The following is a 20,580-nucleotide window of genomic DNA, read 5'->3' as shown; positions in this document are numbered from 1 at the left end:
ATAAATAAAACTTTATTTATTTCCTAAAAACCTTATTTATCCTCATCCTAGGAAGTTCTAGACTCTTCTAGAAAGTCTTCATCCTCATCCAAAGCCTAGACTCTTCTAGAAGATTGCACATTCCTAAGTCAAGCTTAAGACTTTCTTAATCCAACCCAAGTCAAATATCTCAACTCTCTCACAAATATCCCAACCATAAAACTTTATGAAACTCACAAAGCCATAAATGACTCTTATAAGCCCATTCATTACTCTTACAAGCCATTATGAGGGTCTTTATGAGCTTTGAGCCTCCTTTGTTGACCCCTCAACCCCTCTTGCTCTAACCAATGACCCTGTGACGTGTCACTCCCTGATTGGCTATAAAAAAGCACAATCCATGTGCTCTCCTCTCATTCAATCTAAACCTTCCATAAGCTTTCTCCCATCCTTGCATCCTAGCCCTTGATCCCTCAAGCCCTTTGCCTATTTAAGGAATCCTCTCCCAAGCCATTTTAACACAATCTAGAAAGTAAAGCCATAATGCTATTTTGAGAAGCCATTTTTACATCAAAATCCATTCACCAAAATCTATCAAAAATCCTCCATTGAAGCCCATTTGAGCATTTGAGCATTTGAGCATACATACATAATCAAGCCATCTTAGCTATTAGACACACCTCTACATCAAGTGATCATCCTCATTGAGAGAGCCTATCCATGGCTCATATTCTCATTTGAGGACTTCACTTTGTCTCTCATGAAGTTATGTTAAATTAGTATGCAAATGCTTTTTTATTGTTTAAATTTAGTGTTTCTAACATACTAAAGTAGCATATACATTTTGGCACGCCTGGTGGGACCCCACATGGGTCGTCTTCTTTAGCTTTTTTAGTCAAGTTTTGTATGTCATTTGCTAATTTTGGCTAATTTTGCTTATTTTTGTGATTGGTAGGATTGTATAAATTGTTTTTGTAGGTCCACATGAGCATGAAGAAGAAAAAGGAACTCATAGTCTATCTCATAGTGTTTGCAGATTTTTCAAGCTTATAGGTGGACGGAGCACTTGGAATTCTTCTTCCTCTTCTTTTCTATATTCTTCTTCTATTCCGTCTACTTCTTCTTCTTCTTGACGGATCTTGGCTTTTTTTTTTTAAGGAAGAAAAATTATACACACTTTTTTTTTTAAGTGCTTAAAATGAACCCCTAAATCATACTTAAATCCATTAAAAACTAAAAATTTGCAAAAAAAAAAAAAAAAAAAAATCTTTTAACAAGTGAAACTAAACCAATCCAATCATTTGCATCCTTGCAACATCAAGGTTTTAGATGCATTCATGCAAAGTTAGGAACACTTCATTTTTGGAAATTTAAAGAGAACTTCAAGTTTCCATTTCAAAAGGTTCAAAATCAATACTAAGTGCACACTAAAATCTAAATCAAACTCAAAGAATCAATCAAGGATAAAATGAACCTCATTTGCAAATATTTTATAAATCTTTTAAAAATCTCGTGAAAAATAAGAGTCCTAAATGGTTGCCAAAATTGTCCTAAAAGCTTTGTTATTTGTTCCAAACAAATGTCTTGTTGCAAAATATTGAATGTTTCCTAGGTTTTTCATGCATCAAAACAATCTAGGAATATCATTTTTTAGGCTTAAAACATGCAAACTAGAACACAAAATCTTGAATGAAAACCAAAGTCCAAAGATTCATTTTCACTTTTGAGTCCAAAACAATCTTGAATGATCTAAAGTTAAAACAAAGCACTTCAAAGTTCTTAAAACAACATGCAAAATTTCAATCTTGAATGCTCAAAGGAAAAAACTTGAGTGTTTAATCACTTGTCTTTAAATGCATGTTGCTAAAATCACTCTTGAGTGCCATGAATTAAAATCAAGTTTTTTTTTTTTTTTTATGAATGCATGATTAAAACAACAAATCCAATCTTGAATGCCATAGATCAAATAATCATCTTTTGGGTCATAAAAAGAATCCACATTTTAGAAACTTTCTAAGTTATAAAAATAAATAAAGACACTTTGAGTAAATCTGTTGTTGGACTCACCCTCTTTAATCACCCATCATTCTAACCATTGGTTACAATATCAACGCCATATATGGGGATGGGACTACCTAAGAAGCTGTTAAATGCTCCACAAAAATCAAACTCCACTCACTTGAGTTTTTATTAATTTTTTTAAGATAGAAAATTTCTTGAATGCACATTAGTCTCGCTAACACTTCATTTGGGCATAAAAATTAAACAAATCTTGATGTGGAGGACCTCCGAGCATGTGCTTGAAATTGAGCTTTACACACATCGTTGTTTTGGCCTTAAAAAGAACAAACACCAACTCTTGAATACCTTAAAGAAAATCAATCGATACTTGATGTGGAGGGCCTCCAAGCATGCGTGTTTACTTTTTGTTGACCCTAAATCTTCTTGGTGTATTCATTCTTCAATCACTTCTCTTTTGTTGGTGCATTTCAAATTGGAATTGAACCTTTGCATCTTAAATCACATGCGTTTTCAAAAGGTCTAGATCAGAAAACTTAAAGTGTCAATTGGAAAAGAACTCTGTCTTTTAGCCCAAGATCATCTAAGTCTTCTCTCCTCTTGTCATCTTTTGAGGCCATCTTGGGTGCATAAGATTAGGATCCAAAATCTTGTCTTAGCTTTTAGGAGGCCTACTCAAGGATTTCATCACCCCTTGGGATGACCTTAACTCCAGCGTTCTAGTGGAGTATAAAAAATGGGAGGTGAATCCAAAGACACCTCTCTTGGGATCAAAATTCTGTCACTTGAGTTAAGCCTCAAGGAACTTTATACCCTTGAGAAGTGAAAGAGGAGAAGTGGGTTACTGCTCCTCTTGGCTGTGTGATATCTTTTTGGTTTCATCTATGGATTTGGACCTCACATACCTTGTGTATATCAAGGACTCCCTAGCTAAACCAAATTTCATCCTTGTAGAAGCTTCCTAGGATGTTGGTGTGTTTGACATGCTTGCTCCAAACTTTTGTCTACTTGTTTGTTCATAGCTTTTGAATGAATGTTTGCCAACTTTGGTCAAAATCCCAGAAAAGCAAAAATCTCCCAGCTCAAGGCATACTTAGCGTAGTCACTGCCTCATCAAAAAATCATCCAAGCTCCCCCACCACAACCAAAACTATCTAGTTCTTTGCGTTAGAATAATTCCAAATCCAAAGTCCACCCAAATCATCCCCCCAACTAGCTAGCAACCCAATCCAAAATCACCCAAGCCTTTAAGGAATTGTTGTTACTCTGCTAGAGTTTGCTATCCAATCAATCTATCCAAATCCCTCAATCTCCCCAAGGTTATCCCTTTTAAGATATTTTTCTAGGGTAACCTAGCCTTGTCACTTGTCATCCCTCATTAGCTTAAGCTAAAGGTTGGGATCCACAAGTGGTCAATCTTGTGTCATGCCCATAGGATCATTTGTCTATCCTCAAGTTGACACCAAAAGCCACCAATCCTGCACATAGGAAAGCAAAACTCTCACTTTTTGACAACATACCCTTGAAGTCTTCCATCCACAAGAAAGCCAAAAATCTCCAGCCAATCCTCCTTAGGTCTTTCATGCAACTTTGACTCTCCCTAGGAAATCTTTCATCAACCAATCCAAAATCTATGCTTAATCCAAATCCAACCATGAACTTCCATGTTCGTCCATATGCAAGACCCCATCCCCCATCCAACTCATCATCAAAACATGAAATCCAAACCCTATCATGATGAGTTTGGTCGCATTATCCTTTCTCTCGATACATCTTATTCCAATGATGATAAAAATCTTGTTGACTATGACGGGTATCTTGAGAGCCTTAGATGCCTTCTGCCAACCATCCCCCAAAATCCAAGCATTCCTCCAAACTCTCTAGTCATGCCATCTCATATCCCAGCTTCTCCTCCATCACCCAATCAACCAAGCTTCCAATCTTTCACCCTCATCACACCAGCTATTCCTATCAATCCACCACCTCCACCTATGACACACGAGTCTCCCAGGAATCTCCTAGAGGAAATACAAGAAAAGTTGCCTCCAACAGTCGATAAGCCATGTCATCTAATCCAACCATGTGAAGTAGTCAGTGATGAAGCTTCCCCATCTATAATATCACCTCCATCTCCCATAGCTATCATCCCCATACCATCCATCAAATTGCTTAAAATCCTTCCACTTCTCGCAAGCATCAAAATCCCACCACCTGTCAAATCCCTCCAAATTCTATCCACATCACCTCCAAGCATTTCCCAAATCTCCCGTAATGACCCTTATGCATCCATCTTCTACTCACCCATCTCCACTACCAAATCTCCCATCTATTCATCTGTTGCCTTTGAAGAATCCATCCCATCACCTCCTATCGCACCATCCACTCCAATCCAATCCTATCAAGATCCTGCCCAAAAGCATGTTGACATCCCCCAAAGCATAAAAGAAGATATCATCATATCATGTCTTCCATCCATAGTGCAGTCACCATCCCCTCCATCTCCAAAACCTTAAGCAGTACCTCCTCTACTGCAGGATATCTTTTCATCCCATCAGCTAAATCAAGATCCTATCCTACCATCTCCTCCGCTCCATGCTTCCATATTACCACCTATCCAAGCTATTCCACCATCTATAATCTACCCTCTTGGTTCACTTACATTCATCCATGGTGGCCCCCTTTCAGTAGAAGAATTAAGAACAGTATCTCCCCATTGCATTACATCTAATAAAGCACTTCTACCATTTTCTACAAGCAAAAAGTTTCCTCAGCTCATTCAAATGCTCAATCGATGGCATTATCAAGGTCAAGGTTTAGGACCACAAGAGCAAGGAATCAAAAAGCCTATTATTGTATAACAGAATCCAAGATTTTATGGTCTTGGATATGTATCCAAAGGCTCACCATCTAAAAGTGTTGGTACATGCCATCCCCAAACCAAGCCTATCTCCAGGCCCGCCATGCCAGCCTCCCATCACTCCTTCAAGAAATCTTATGCCATCCCCCCTCCACCGTCTTTGCAACCCAAAACAACCTACCATATCCCCCCTTCATCTGCTAAATCCATTTTGGGTCCCTATGTCCCAAAATCTACCATCCTCCATCCTCCTATCAGCCATCATAAAAATCCTATTCCCTCCATTCCTATGAAAGATCAACAAAGGCACATATCAGGGCACATCATCCATCATCATCCCCTTACACGCTCTTCCATATCCTCTCCATCTCACAAAGCTTCTCCTAATCATCTTCCCAAAGCTTACCACATCAATGTAAATGCCAACTTTAAAATGCATAAAGCTAAAAATCCACATCCTAGGAAATCATATGTCTATTCTAAAAGACATACTCCAAAAAGGCAAAATCCAATCAAAGAATGCAAAACAATGCAAAAGCCTATGAAAAGAAAATCCAAAACCATGTGGATCCCAAAGAAAAAAGTTGAAACCTAATTCACAATGGCATCCACCATTGCTAATCCCCCATCCAATGACTCATGTCCCCCATCTCCTAACTCCATCTTGGGTGCCTATATCCCCAAGCGTACTTCCACAAATCCTCCATCAAGCCCGCACCTACCATTTATCCCCCATATGCTCTTTTCACACCCGTCCCAACATGTGCCAATGTTGATCCTGCAAGCATCCCCATCTCATGCTCCTTTCCAGCCTTTTCATCCCTCCATCTCCTACTATCAATCTCATCTAATTTGATCTATTGCATAAATCACACATCTGGTGTACCAAAAGCTAGCAACAAAATTGAACATTCCCACAGCCAGTGAAAAATTCCAAAAATAGCCAAAAATAGCTGAAGAAAGCCAAAATCATTCCCGCTAAGTCCATAGTCAAAAAGTCAAAAAAATAAAGAAAAATAAAGCATCCACTAGTGAAAACTTGGCAATTCAAGTGCCTTGCACAAGTACCATGATGAAAACTTGGCAAACAAGCATCATGCATAATCTAGCCATCCCTAGCTTAGCCTATCATCCTCATGCTTTTGGTCACATCTTGCCATCCAGCTCCATCTTCCAATTTATCCACCTATCTTTCATCCTCCAGCTTTTATCTATCATTATCCACTTATCTTCTGCAACCTCACCCCATCATCCCAGCTATCATCCATCTCCCTAGCACCTTCAGCTTTTCCATCCTAGCTTCAATCCTATCACATCCATCGTAAGACCTCCTTCTACATGTCATCTTCTAACTGGGGGCACTATATTCCTTGGAGATCTTGTCTTGTCCATCCTCCCTTGTCATTGGTATCTCACTCTAGGCTATCCTCATGCAAATCCAATGTCATCCTCTCATTAGCCATTCACTCTAGTGCCATCTATCAACTCAACTACCACCAACCTTAGCATTGTCCCCATACTTGGTCACACATCTATCATCATCATTGGATGCATCCTGCCAAATCCATATCTTCTGCTATCACCTCATCCTTAGCTTCTACATCTTGCACCAACTTGAGCCATCCCGCTATCTTATCATCTGGAGCTCTTGTACAGCTTGTAAATAATCTTGTATCCAATGCTTGTATCATATCTTGTACATCCAAATCTTGTCCAAAACTTGTACCATATTCTAGCTTGTAAATAATCTTGTATCCTAGTTTGTACCCTATCACATGTACACACAAATCCTACTTCACTTGAGCTTTTCACAAAACCCTCAAATTATCCAACTATCCATCTATCACACATTGCAAACATCCAACACACTCTAAAATATTTCCATCTCACAAACCCAAAACATGAACAACCTTGTACATTTGTAACATATCTTGGTCTATCAACTTGTACATCCTCTTTAGCTTAGTACCATTGTATCTATCCAGCTTTTGTGTCAGTTCATCCTTGATCAAGATCTTGCACACATCGCACAACCCTTGGTTAGCTATTCCAAATGCATCCTTTAGCTAGATCTCCTATCATCAAAGTGTTATCCTTCTTATTTTAGTTTGCCAAGTGCATCACTAATCCAAATCCACCAACTTAGGTGCTCTTCGATAGATCCTTGCAGGATATAGCTTTCCTCATGCCCGATCTTGGTCCATTAGTACCTCATCCTACCCATCTCATTGGCAAACAGTTCTCTTTTGAATTTTTGCTTTCTTTTGATTTGGAATCTTCCCTTTTGGGTCTTGAAGTATCTTTTCCAAGCAATCTTTTTGTTCCCTCCTCAAGGTTGCCACGATCTTCCATATCATGGTATGTTACAAATGGGGCACTCTGAGCGTACGGTTTTGATCAAGTCTTTCATTTGTTTCTTTTTTACTTGTGGGTTACCCAGTGTCAGTTCTATGCTATTTCCTCTGGGTTTCATGTGTGATGCTGGGGCAATCCTTATGTGTTTGTTTTGAGTCAATCCATCAGTGCTCTGGACAATTGGTGAAAAGGCCTTGATGTTCTTAGTAACCTTGGCAATTAACCAATAGTCCTATAGCAAATCTAGTGCTCAACTACATGGTGGTACTTCTCTTTGAAGTATCCCCCCGCTCAAAAAAGCTTCAGTGGAATCCCTTCATCTCCATTGTTCCCCATCCATATCTAGCATCTGTCTCTCCTACCCCAGCTTATGCATCAGTATCTCTATGAATCAATCTTCACTTTTAGCTTTAGGGATCCACAATCCTAGTCTTAGGGATCCACTAATCCAATCAATCCACCAAACCTCATCTTTTGAGATCCACAATCCTAGTCCTAGGGATCTCTGAAACCCATCTTTCGCCAATCTGACTCTTTGAAATCCTATTGCATCAGCTTTATAATCCCCTCATCCTTCTCCTTATCCTGGATTCTTTTTTCTAGCACTCTGCTCCTTCATCCTCCACCTTCCCTAAAGTCTTAAGCTTGCTTCCTCTTGTGCATCTGATTCTCCTTTATCATTCTCCCATAGTGAGAGTTTGAGCTAATTCAGCCCCTTCTCTTTGCCAATCTGAGTCTCCTTGCTCATTCTGAATTCTTGTATTTTTCAAGAAATCATCGAACCTCATTTTCTCACCCCACTGCCTTCTTGAGGGGGCATCATGCAGTCCATTCTCTCTCTTCTATCCAAGACTGGGGCAACTTTGTTGCTAAAACATCTTTCTTGTGTTGTTTATATTCAAACTTCTTTGAAATAGTGTTATCTCAACACTATGTCAAAGAGGGGCAAAATGTAGACATCAAAATCCTTTAGAAAATAAAGTATTTTTATTTTATGAAAAAAAATTTGATGACATCATCATTTATTAATTAATTAATTATTTAATTTATTTATTTATTTTTATGCCATTAAATCCCTTTATCTTAATTAAAAATAGTTAATTAAGGAATATCTTCCAAAAATGTTTAAATCTTATTTAAACATTATTTTCTTATTTATTAATTATTTAATTAATAAATTGACCAAAAATCCCAAAATAAATTATTTATTTATTTTTTGCCCAAAACTTGGCCAATTTCCTTAAGACCGCTAACCTCTTCCAAAATCTTCTAATCCTTCTTTAATTTCGATTAAAGGCTAATCCCATCATTTCCTACCCCTAATCCCAACTCAAAATAATTAATTAAAATTAAATATTAATCCTCATGTTTATTCAAAATATTTTAATAAATATCTCCTCAACTCAAACCCTTGAAATAAATAAAAGTTTATTTATTTCCTAAAAACCTTATGTATCCTCATCCTAGGAAGTTCTAGACTCTTCTAGAAAGTATTCATCCTCATCCAAAGCCTAGACTCTTCTAGAAGATGTCAATCCTTATCTTTGACCCTAATCCTAATCCCCCCCCCCCCCCCCAAATCTTGTCACATTCCCTAAACATGGGTTAAGACTTGCTAACCCAAGCCAAAGCCAACAAATATCTCCTCCTTCACCCACCCTCATTAAATGCCATCCACTTGCTCATCTCTAACAAGCCTAATCTAATCTTAACCCAAGCCTAATCCAAGCCTTAATCATTTGCACATTCATAATTCAAGCTTAAGACCTTCTTAATCCAACCCAAGTCAAATATCTCAATTCTCTCACAAATATCCCAACCATAAAACTTTATGAAGCCCAAAAAGTGATAAATGACTCTTATAAGCCCATTCATTGCTCTTACAAGCCATTATGAGGGTCTTTATGAGATTTGAGCCTCCTTTTCTAACCCCTCAACCCCTCTTGCTCTAACCAATGACCTTGTGACATGTGTCACTCCCTGATTGGTTGTAAGGAAGCACAATCTATGTGCTCTCCTCTCATTCAATCTAAACCTTCCATAAGCTTTCTCCCATCCTTGCATCCTATCCCTTGATCCCTCTAGCCCTTTGCCTATTTAAGGAATCCTCTCCCAAGCTATTTTAACACAATCTAGAAAGTAAAGTCATAATGCTATTTTGAGAAGCCATTTTTACATCAAATTCATTCACCAAAATCTATCACAAATCCTCCATTGAAGCCCATTTGAGCATTTGAGCATACATACATAATCAAGCCATCTTAACTACTAGACACACCTCTACATCAAGTGATCATCCTCATTGAGAGAGCCTATCCATGGCTCATATTCTCATTTGAGGACTTCACTTTGTCTCTCATAAAGTTATGTTAAATTAGTATGTAAATACTTTTTGATTGTTTTAATTTAGTTTTTCTAACATACTAAAGTAGCATATATAGTAGTCTTTATATCTATGGAGTCCACAATTCTCACCTTTGTGTCTTGTGAAGTCTACTGAGGTTGCTCACTTCTTTTCCCTTCCTTTTAAACTTCATTTGTGGGTATTTTTTGTGGCTCTTCCTCATGTTTTGCTTGAACCTATTCTTCTTCATTTCTTGGAAGGAGAGGATTAGTAGAAACTTTATCTACACAAAATGTAACTTGAACTCGCAATGGTGGAGCTACTTCTAGTCCTTGTGGCTTAGGTGGCAACTAACTCCAATCCTCCTATTGAGGTTAGTTAGTTGGAGTATCTTTTATTTTGTCTCCCACCAGTTTAGTTCCAACCAACATAAAATTAAAATCTGACATCTTGAAGACATTAGTCCCTTCACCCTCTTGCTCATCAATCTATTGTTTCAGTTCATCTTCTGATGTAGTAGACTGAATAGGTTGCTCAGGAATGGATGGTGGCATAACTATGGAGCTTCTTCTCCATTCTACCTCTATGGCTCTAGCAAGATGAGACCTTTAATTCAAAGGAAGGCTATCCTCTTTTTCCTCATCATCCTCTTTTTCCTCTCCCTCTAGGATAACTTTAAAGACTGATGGGAAATGAATAACTCTCCTAATAATCTCCTCTTGATTAAATTCTTGATTTTTCTTCTCTTAGGAGTGGATGGGGTGGCTTGTACCTCTTGTTGAGGTGAAGACACCTCTTGTACTTCTATTTCAACTCCCCCTTTCCCTTGTTCAATTGATGGCACTTGAGGATTATCCTAGGCTCATGTAGCTTCCACATTCTTTGACCCTTGAACATTCTCTGCCCCTTCTTGTGGAAATTCTTAAATTGGTTCCTCTTCTAGCTTATCTTGTTTGGGAGAATTCATATTCCTCTTGCCTTTACCCTTTTGATCCCTATAATACCCAACTTATATGTCAAGTTCATGCACTATTTCTAGCCTCACTAGGGACTGAGCCATAAAAGTAAGTGTTGTTACCTTAGCTCCCCAACTTCTTGCTAGGTTGGTTGTAGCATGGAAGACTACCACTTAAGGAATTGGATCTAATTTTAAAGGTCTCTTGATCTAATCCTTAGTCACTTTGATGACATGGCTGGCCCTGTGATTAATATCTGAGTTTTCTTCCTTATCAACCTTAGCATTCATGATGGGTCAAACTCCAATCTTATCCCTATTGAAAAATAGATCAATAACATCCTCAATATCATATTGCACAACCTTTGGAGGAACCTTAATCTTCAAAGCATTGGTTGCTACCTAAAGAGTCATCCTATAGTAATCCCTTATTTAGATATCATAGTTGTCTATTGTGTTCATCCAGTGATCCTCAATCGCATCTTCATGTTGAAATATCCTGCCAGCCAAGTATTGCACTCTCCCAATGTTATCAAAATAAGGGTGAGGAGAGTTATATTCCTCCAAGGGATACTAATCCCACTTAGGCTCAAAAGGTGCAATATACTATCTTCAGACCACACTAAATGGTCCTATAGTAATAGGCCATACCCATGTTATTTTGTGTTGCTTTTATACTCTATCGTAGGCAGACAAGAGTTGTCGAGAAATCTCTAGTAGTATAAGTCTATCACTTGGATTTCTAGGGAGCTTCTTGGGATTAATCATCGTACTTTCTATCCTCAAATAAGTGAATTTTTGATACTAGATGTAGTAGGCTCCAACTTCTAAAATCTTTCCCACTACCTCCTCTGACATCCTCTTCACATAATCCCCTTCAATGAACTGAATAATTGTGAATAGAAATGCATCATTTAATATCATGTATTCCTTACTATGCCCTAGAATCTTTTTCTTCACCAACTAAGGATAAACTATATATGGCCATGCATTTTCATCTTACAACTTCCCCTTTTAAAAAATCCTAGATAATTTGTTGCCCTTGCAACTAACAATTATATCAAATATGATGTCATGTAGAACTTATATTTATTCTTGACTACCACCAGCTACTCACCCAAGTTCTCACTAAGAATGGAGGCCCAATCAATTAGTGTCCTTGTCATCTTGATGGTCTCAATAAAGTGCACCATCCATATATTCAGGTGTCTTGATGTTGGGAACCCCATGACTCTACTCAAGAGTATTATAGAATATTTGATATCCTCCTTCATGTAACCTCTTGTCATGTCCACTATTCCTACTTTACACCCTAGAGGAGTCTTCTCAATGAGGTATGAGGACTAGATGATTTCAGATGCTTCCTCTACATGTTCCATGTAACATCTTTCTTCTTGGTGATAAGTTAACTTGATAAATTGATCTCCCCTTGGAAGGTGGAACACCTTCTCTATGTTCTTAGGTTAGAGATCTAGTACGATCTCTCTAGTTATACTCTTCATGACCCTTTCTTCAGAAACATAATTCTCTGTGAGTGTCATGATCAGCTCCAAGGACTATACCAATACTGGATGTGATGCTATATTGACTAATCCCAATTAGATCATAGTAGATATCAATGGGGACCTCTCCCTAGGCTTGTTGCATAATACCAAGAATGCGTTCCAATCTGTATGACCAAGTTTAGTGTCCTAGATCTCTAAATAATCATCTTGGAAGTGTGATTTTGTAGGAATGCCTTGAAACTTGAACACCATTGGTTTTGGGACCATCTTTGTAGCAAGGGAGGATGATGAAGAATCCATTGAATCTGCACAAAAATAATATCTATTAGTCTAGAGTCAAAGAAAAATTAATTAAAACCATTCCTAACAGTGACTCGAACTAACCCAGAAAACCTAATTACTCAAAAACATTTTAAAACATAATTTTTAACCCTTAAATGCAAAAAAGGGTGCACCTAGTGCACCTCGGTCTGAGTTGCACTACCTTTTATGAAAAATTTTGTTAAGGGTGGGCATTTGGTGCATCTAATGGGGTTTTCCAAATGCACACCCTTTCCAACTTTTGAGCAGAAAGGGTGTGCATTTAGCGCAACTCATGAGTGCACTAAATGTCCACCCTTTACTCTTTTCAAGGGAGATGCTTCAAGGTATAAAGGTGCATAGTTGCACACCTTATATTTAGGTGTAAATTTCATTTTTTAGATGTTTAATTTTTTAAAAATTTTTTGCAAAGAAAAGAGGTGTGCAGCTACACACCTAGATAGATGCACAGCTACACACCTTAACTTGGTGTTTTATGCTTCTTCTTCTTTTTTGTGCAGGTGAATTTATGGGGTGGTGCAACACCACACTTGGATAGCTATGCAGGTGTGGTTTAGAGAGTTTAGAGCAAAGAAATGAAGTATGGAAGGAAGGGAGTCCTAGGTTTTATAAACTTGAGACTCAATGCACCACTTGGAGGTGTGTAGCTATGCTATTGTGCACTTTCCAAGAGAAAGTGCTTTCTCTTTGTTTGGTGCACTAGCACACCAAGTGAGGTGCACAAGCGCACCTTTTTTTTGCAAAAAAATGACTTCTTCCCTAGAATTATAATGTCTAGAATCTAATTTTTTGATCTAGGACACAAATCTGACCAAAGACACTAGGCAAAACTCAAGAAAAGACTCAGAACCCGGACTAGGGATTTGGAAAGCTAAAAAATAAAGTAGGGGGGCCCCATTTCTAGGAGAAATGGGTTGTGCATTGTGAAGCCACAACAAGATGATCACCATAACTACCTTAGAACCTATATTTACTCGATCACTAGTTGCCATGGACATAAAAGAAACTAGAGACAAAAAAAAAATTCATGTAATCAATATCATAAATATTAGCTCTATAATCAGATCCCATCAATCTGATACCATATTAATTTCTTATAGCCTAGTTATAGATCAATTGTGCAATAAAGTCACAGAAAGAAGCTCTATCTAATTTATAATAATTATTACTCTGGGTTAATTAAATAAAACTCCATAGCAGAAGCAAAATAAAAATAGCCAAACACAATTAGATAATAGAAGAGATATACCCAAGAAGCCCCATCTTGGAGAAAAACTTGCAACTTTGGGATCTTCTATTTAGCCTAATGTACACTCAATTTGTGAACTTCTTTAAACCCTTCTATCCAAGGTATCCCATAGATTGGAACACTTGAATGGTAGCTTAGAGCCCCCTATCCATGGAGTGCAAAGGTGTGTGTTTGTGCATATGATGAGTTCTTGATTGAGCCTTAGAGATACAACCCTTGATAGAAAACCGTGCAATAGGAGATCCCTTAGACAAGAGCAAGAGTGTAAATTTCCAAGACAGCTCTCAAACATGCAATGCAAAGATGAACTATGCTATGATGAAATACAAGAATGTAACTAAGATAAACAAGATGAATGTGTTACAACCATTCTAATTAAACTATTTGAGCTATGTTATAACAAAGGAAATCAAGCTATTCTAAAGTAATCTAATGCTAAGATGGAGGATGCAAGAATGAGGTAAGAAGAATAGAAGTTCTCTACAAAAGCTCTAAGAAATTTATTAATAAACCTGTAGGATTACATTAGCTTAAAAATGGTATCCTTAGAGAGGGACAGAGCTCTTTCTTTTAAAGGTATACAAATGATTGAGATCAATATCAAGAAATGTATGACTAAGGTTGAGGGTTGACTTTTGGCATGATCCATGTGTAAGATTAAGTCAACCAATGAAAAGGAGTTGACTTTTCATATGAGATGAAAAAAATTCTTTTATTTTGTAAATAAAAAAAAGGCTTTATGTGTGTGCATTGAGTGGATTAGAAGAATGGGTTCTTTTATTTAATCAAAATGGGGACATGTTATTTTAATCAAATGTGGACTTAGGATATTATAGTCAAACTAATTGTTAAATCAAATCAATTGATTTTTTAGCAATTTGGCCTGGTAAATGATTAATTAATCTAGCCAAAATGTTGAGAAGGGGGCTAACAATCTAGATGATCATTTTTAGGTGATTACATTTGCCTCTCTTTGACTAATGTGTGATCGATCTAGGAACACATTATGTCCAAGAATGCATAAGCCAAGTAGGTATCAATAGATAGAGAGGTAGATTTATGGAGAATTAAATGTAGAGCAAGATAACAAGTTCTGAATATACAAACTGATAGAGATAGTAGTGAACACTAAGAGAAAGAGATGACATCAAAAATAAAGTAGAGTACTTACATCAAGCAAAGCATATAGACCAAGAGAAAGTGAAGAGATCAAGCATATGCTCTTGAGAAATAGATAGTTGTAGAAAGCAAGCAATGATAGAATATTTTTGCCCCATCAAGATCAAAATCAAAATGAAGTAAAGGAAATGCATAAATGAGAAAGATATGATTAACTCAAGACAAAGTAAAGTCCACAATGACAAATAAGTGAATAAAGCTAAAAAGTGACCATAATGAAGTAATAGAATGCTCCAATTTGACTAGAGTTGACCAAGAAGGATAAAGCCTAAAAACTAGGTCAAATCCAATAGAAAAATGATTTAGAAGGGAAATATGTGAATTAAAGTTGGTATAGAGTGTGGAAATGATGATGATATGGATAAATAAAGATTTCCCAATGAAGATTAAAATATTAGACTTTAAAAGGTCAGGTAATTGTATAGAAGAAGGTAGAATTTTAAAATGTGATTTGACTATCAAGATGAACTTGGATTTCAACTTTGATCCCAAAAATAGATCTAGGGCATTGGAATTAGGTATGGTAAAAAAGGATAAATAATAGATCTAAAAGGATATATAGATCTAATGATAAGATTAACCCTTTGTGATGATAGGTATAGAAGAAGCAAGAAAGCATACATGATCAATGAGGAATGAAAGACATGATTGGATACAAAGTAGGAAGAGATGAAAGGAGTTAGCTATTGTGTCCATGAAGAGATAGCTCTCTCCATATGCAAAATGCAAGGCTAAGGTAGAATGATCCTATAATGAAAACTAATATGTAAAATGGTTTACTTTCAAGGAATGCAAAATATTTATACTTTTATTTCATTATTGAGCATTATTAGGGACATTGGAAGATCATACTATGAGGATATGAATATGATCTATGTTGGATAGAAATGTGGGAATCCAACCTAAGAATCAAAGACATGTAAGTCAAGATGACTAATGTAGTTAGATTCCCTAAGTTTAGACTTGTATCAAGCATGAGCACCAGGATAACCCCTAAGTGTGGTCTTGTAAAAATAGACAAGGATGATAAATTGTAGGTCCAAAGTGTCAAGTAGGAAAATCATGAATGCTCTCAACACCTTAGACTAAAAAAGCATACCCACAAGCAGAAAATAAATAAAATATGCCCATACTCCTGATTGTCTACTCCATGACATCCTTGAAAGACTATTAGGGAGAGAACACTCAGTAAGGAAATTGTCATAGATAACAGACAAATAAGATAAATTTCATCAAATTTCATAAAGTTTATTGGTTGAGTGTTTGGAACTCCCATGGCTATTTCTATAAGACTCACATCTGATACTGAGAAATATCACAGTAGCATCCTAGACTATAGGTAAAGTATCCAAAACATGTTGAGAAACACTTGATGTCAAGGGAAGAGTGTTGAGAAACACTATTTTACATGCATTGCCAAAGAAACCCTAACACATAAGAAGACCCTAATAAGCTAAGCAGTCATGCCCCCTAGATAAGGACAAGAGACAATTCCAAGCTAGGAAATGGAGTTGTGAAATGAATGAGTGAAACTAATAAACCTAGGTGTGAGGGTCTCAAGTAGTGCCTTTTTCTAAGTTTTCACCACTTGGCATATTTTTTCAGGACTTTTTTCAAAAAAAAAAAAATTTGAGCTTTTTTTTTTTTTATTGGTGATACATCAAAGCACCTATTACTAGGTTTTCACTATGATGATCATTTTTTTAAGACATTTTCTATTGTGTTGGATTTTTTCAGGTACATATATGATTTCATTTTTGGATTTTTTAGAATGATTTAGAGATCACTAGTTCTCAAGAAAGAGCATATCATTTTTTTCCATTTTCAAGAAAGGTGTAGGACATGATGGAGTAGCAAGTTGGTGGATAAGATGGATAAAAAAGGAGTGAAGCAAGTGAAAGTGATCCTCAAGGACTAACTCCTCAAGAGTACCCAAGTTAGGGAAATATATCGATATGAATAAGGTTTTGGATAATAAATGGAAGCAATGAGAAAGATTGCATGTAGGATAAGCAGTGAAACCAATAAGTGAGATAGCATGAATGCATGTAATCTAAAAGAGTAGACATGTTAAGAGACCTAAGAACTATGTTTTTCTTTATGTGATCAATACCAAGTAGTCAATTAGATAGGATAGAGATGAGATAGAGAAATAAGGATGAATCTAGATATGAAGGCTATGAATGAATGATCAAGCACAATAGGGAATTTGATGGATAAAATACCCAATACACAAGGATAGCTCAACATTGTCAAGATCAAAGAGGAAAGATGGAGCATATGGATTATGGAACAATTATGCATGACACTTGTTTACCAAGATTTCATCATGGTACTTATCCAAGGCACCACAAGAAGTGGTTTTAACCATAAGACAAATTTATTTCTCTTTATGTTTGCTACCAAGGTGCTAGAAGAAGTGGTTTTCACCAAGGCACATTTTCTCTTACTTTTTTTTTTTCTTTTTGGATTTTTAGAAGTAGGTCAAGATTTTTCAAGTTAGATAGTTCTCCTATAGGAAAGATAATTCATGATAAGCTAAGACCATAAATAAGTATCTTCAAAAATGTTGATAGGGTGATGGAAGGGAAGTGGTGGTATAAAGAGAATATGGAGGATAAGAGTGTATGCCTTGGAAGGAAAGAAGATGTATGTATAGTAAGTAAGTGTAGGCTTGAAAATATGGCTTAAGTGTAGGTGACAATGTGGGGAAGATCAACATTGACACACACCTTGGGGGGATTTGGAATGATGGAGGTATGATGGAGGAAATAGATTTAGGTTTAAACATATGAGGTGGTAGGAGAATTTAGAAGAAAATGGAGTGTAAGCCTTCAAAATATTTTGAGGAATATGTTTGGAATAAAATGGAGTGGAAGCCTTAGGAATCTTAAATGTCAACTTAGATTTATGTTCAATATTCAAGTCTTTCAAGAGAGATTTGGGAATCCATATTGATTTTGATTTTCCTTTGGATACTTTAGAACACATTTATTCAATAATGGATTTAGGAACCCTTATTTTGTTTTATTTAGCTCTTAGAATAGTGGACCTTCATGGTCTCTTGAATTTTTTTTCTTTCTTAGCATTCACATGTTGATTAGATGGGACATAGTGATCTTCTTTTTTCAATGGATTCTTGTATTTCTTATCTTGAACATCCAAATTTCTTCCAAAAGACTTAGGACTTATGGATGGAGAAGGCTAACATGATTAGTTTATATGGGTAGATGGGTGAAAATTCATCAAGGATGAGTGTCTTTATTGCTCTTGAGGTATGATGGGGTAAGCAGGCGATGAGCTAGAAGTGGAAATGTGGGATATGAAGAAGCATAAGGTCCCAATATAGATGGAAGGTTTGAAGGCTTTAGCTTTAATGGATAAGGATCAATTATATATTTAGGAGATGAAAAAGGATAGTGAATATGGATATCAACATCTTTAGAGTGAGAAACATGGCCAAGGCCATTAATAGACCCATAAGTAGCTTTGATAGGAGCAACATTTTTTTATAGGAGCATTTGAAGCTTGAGCATAGTTTTGAAGTCAATATTGAGAAGTAGAACAAGAGGGGATAATTTGATCTTGACAAGTTTCTTTGGGTAGCATATGCATAGAATTTCTCTCATTATTTTTAGTAAGCTCAATGGAAATAGTGGAAGTGGTATCTTCATCATACTTGGGAGATGGAAAAGGCATAGGATATGGAGGGGTGAAATTATGAAGAAGATGAAAGGGTGATTGATCTTGATCTTTCTTGAAATTTGTACCTTTAGATTTTTGAGTGTCCTCTTGACATGGAATCACTTCTAAAGACACAAGAAATTATGAGATTTTCATGATAGGATCTTGAAGAGGTAATTAAGGACTAGTTGAATTAGGCATAAGATTGCATTGAGGTTGGGGATCTTTAGCCTTAGTAGTATTGAAAACATTTGCAGCCAAGTGAAGGTTATCTTAAGTTTCTTTTAGAGTTACCCCTTGAGGGTACCCATAGTCCATATGGAAAGAATAAAATTATTTATTTGATGGAGTCACACTAGAAAGATCTACAGTGTTGGGAGGTGCATGAGCATTGGAAGAAGTGGAAGTATCAAGGAAACCATAACTAGACATAAGTTCATTAATATGATCTTTCCCAAGAAAATTCTCTTCACCATATGAGTTATTAGAGGTGTCAACAATCCCATCATCAATACTATCTTGGACTTTATGTTTCAACTCGATGTAATATGAAGTACTATGCTCATTATATCGATGAGAAGAACAACAAATATCCAAGAGTGGGTTTCCATATGAGCTAGTCTTAGGAAATCCAATGAGCTCATTGGCAAGGAATATTTTCAAGATAACAATATAAGAATCTTCCAAGGGAGTAAAAGTCATCTCAAAAGTATGTTTACACTAGTACACTTGGGTCCCACTTTTTACCTAAATTTTTATGACGGGCCAATTTGGCTTGTCAAATTCACTTTTTTTTAATATGATCCCAAAAATGACAAAATTTTGATGATAATTAAGTATCTTATCAAAAATTTGATGGGAATTAAGTTATTTTTCAAAATTTTGATGAAACTTAAGTACTTTTGTCAAAATTTTGATGTTGTCAGGATATAAAGAAAAAAAAGAAAAGTGAAACTTCATTTTATTTTCATGCAAAAAAGTGCGGGCACACGGGAGGGTTGAAGGGGAACCACTTCTCACCTCTGTTGAAGGCAACTAAAATTCATTAAATTTTGATTTTTTGTGTTATAATGTGGTATTGATCCTCCCCTTCTTAATAATCATGTCTTTGTTGTGAATGGAAAATGAAGAAAACCTAAAGGAAAATGAAGGCTTTTGTATACACAGCATAGTTCAAGTATCTTACATACAACCTACACATTTAGGGCTCATTGGAGTAGCAGGGGGCTAGGTCAGTACAAGTGTGTGACTTACATATAAAAGCTCTATGGCTTTCTTTCAAATAGTGTTTCTTATTTCTTGTTTCTTATTTCTTATTTTTAATTTCTTGTTTCTTTTTTCTTGTTTCTTTTTTTTTGTTTGTTTTCATCCAAATCAAGTAATATTGTGGTCAATGCCTTGTGTTATTATGAGTAGATGATGTCAATTCACCTTTAACTTCATTGAAAACTAAACTAAAATTCTTGATAATTTTGAATATTTGATCTACCCCAATCATTTTCTATCACAAAATTTTGCCTCATAGCTATAGGGAGGTTGAATGGGAAACAACAAAAATCAAATAATTAAACCATGGTATAATAACTTGACCTACAAAAACAAATTATATCTTTGTAAAACTCAACTAACATACCATGAATGTTTTTTTTATCATTTTTCTAGAAAACCATCTACTATGGAGAGCACATTGTGCACCAACTGCAGATATTGCACTATCAAAACACAAGTATGCATGATCAACACTATGCCTACCATACAAAAAATGTGCCCTCAAGACTAGATGTGAGATAATAACTATGACTTCAAAAATAATTATGTAAAGGTAAGTGCACTATTTTTGGTACTCAACTAGTTGTGGGAACCTTTGAAGCTTTCGAGGTTGGAGAAGAGAGCATGCAGTCTTTGAATTTGGTTATGGCTTGTCTAGAGAAGTACAAAGTGGATCAATGAAAGTATTTGGGAGAGAAGGGGAGGTGATCTTAAACATCACCTCATATAATGTAATGTTGGTGGTTCATATACCCCTATGTATGACACCTATCACAAGCTCATTGTGTCCCTTGGAGATAGATACTACAAATTAGAGAAAGAGTTCACCATGCATATCAATCAAGAACTCATGGAGAGGCCTAA

Source organism: Cupressus sempervirens, chromosome 2, assembly GCF_028749045.1.
Source record: "Cupressus sempervirens isolate cs-2001-9-10 chromosome 2, ASM2874904v1, whole genome shotgun sequence".
Classification (NCBI taxonomy): domain Eukaryota; kingdom Viridiplantae; phylum Streptophyta; class Pinopsida; order Cupressales; family Cupressaceae; genus Cupressus; species Cupressus sempervirens.
Note: the sequence above shows the minus strand (reverse complement) of the source record.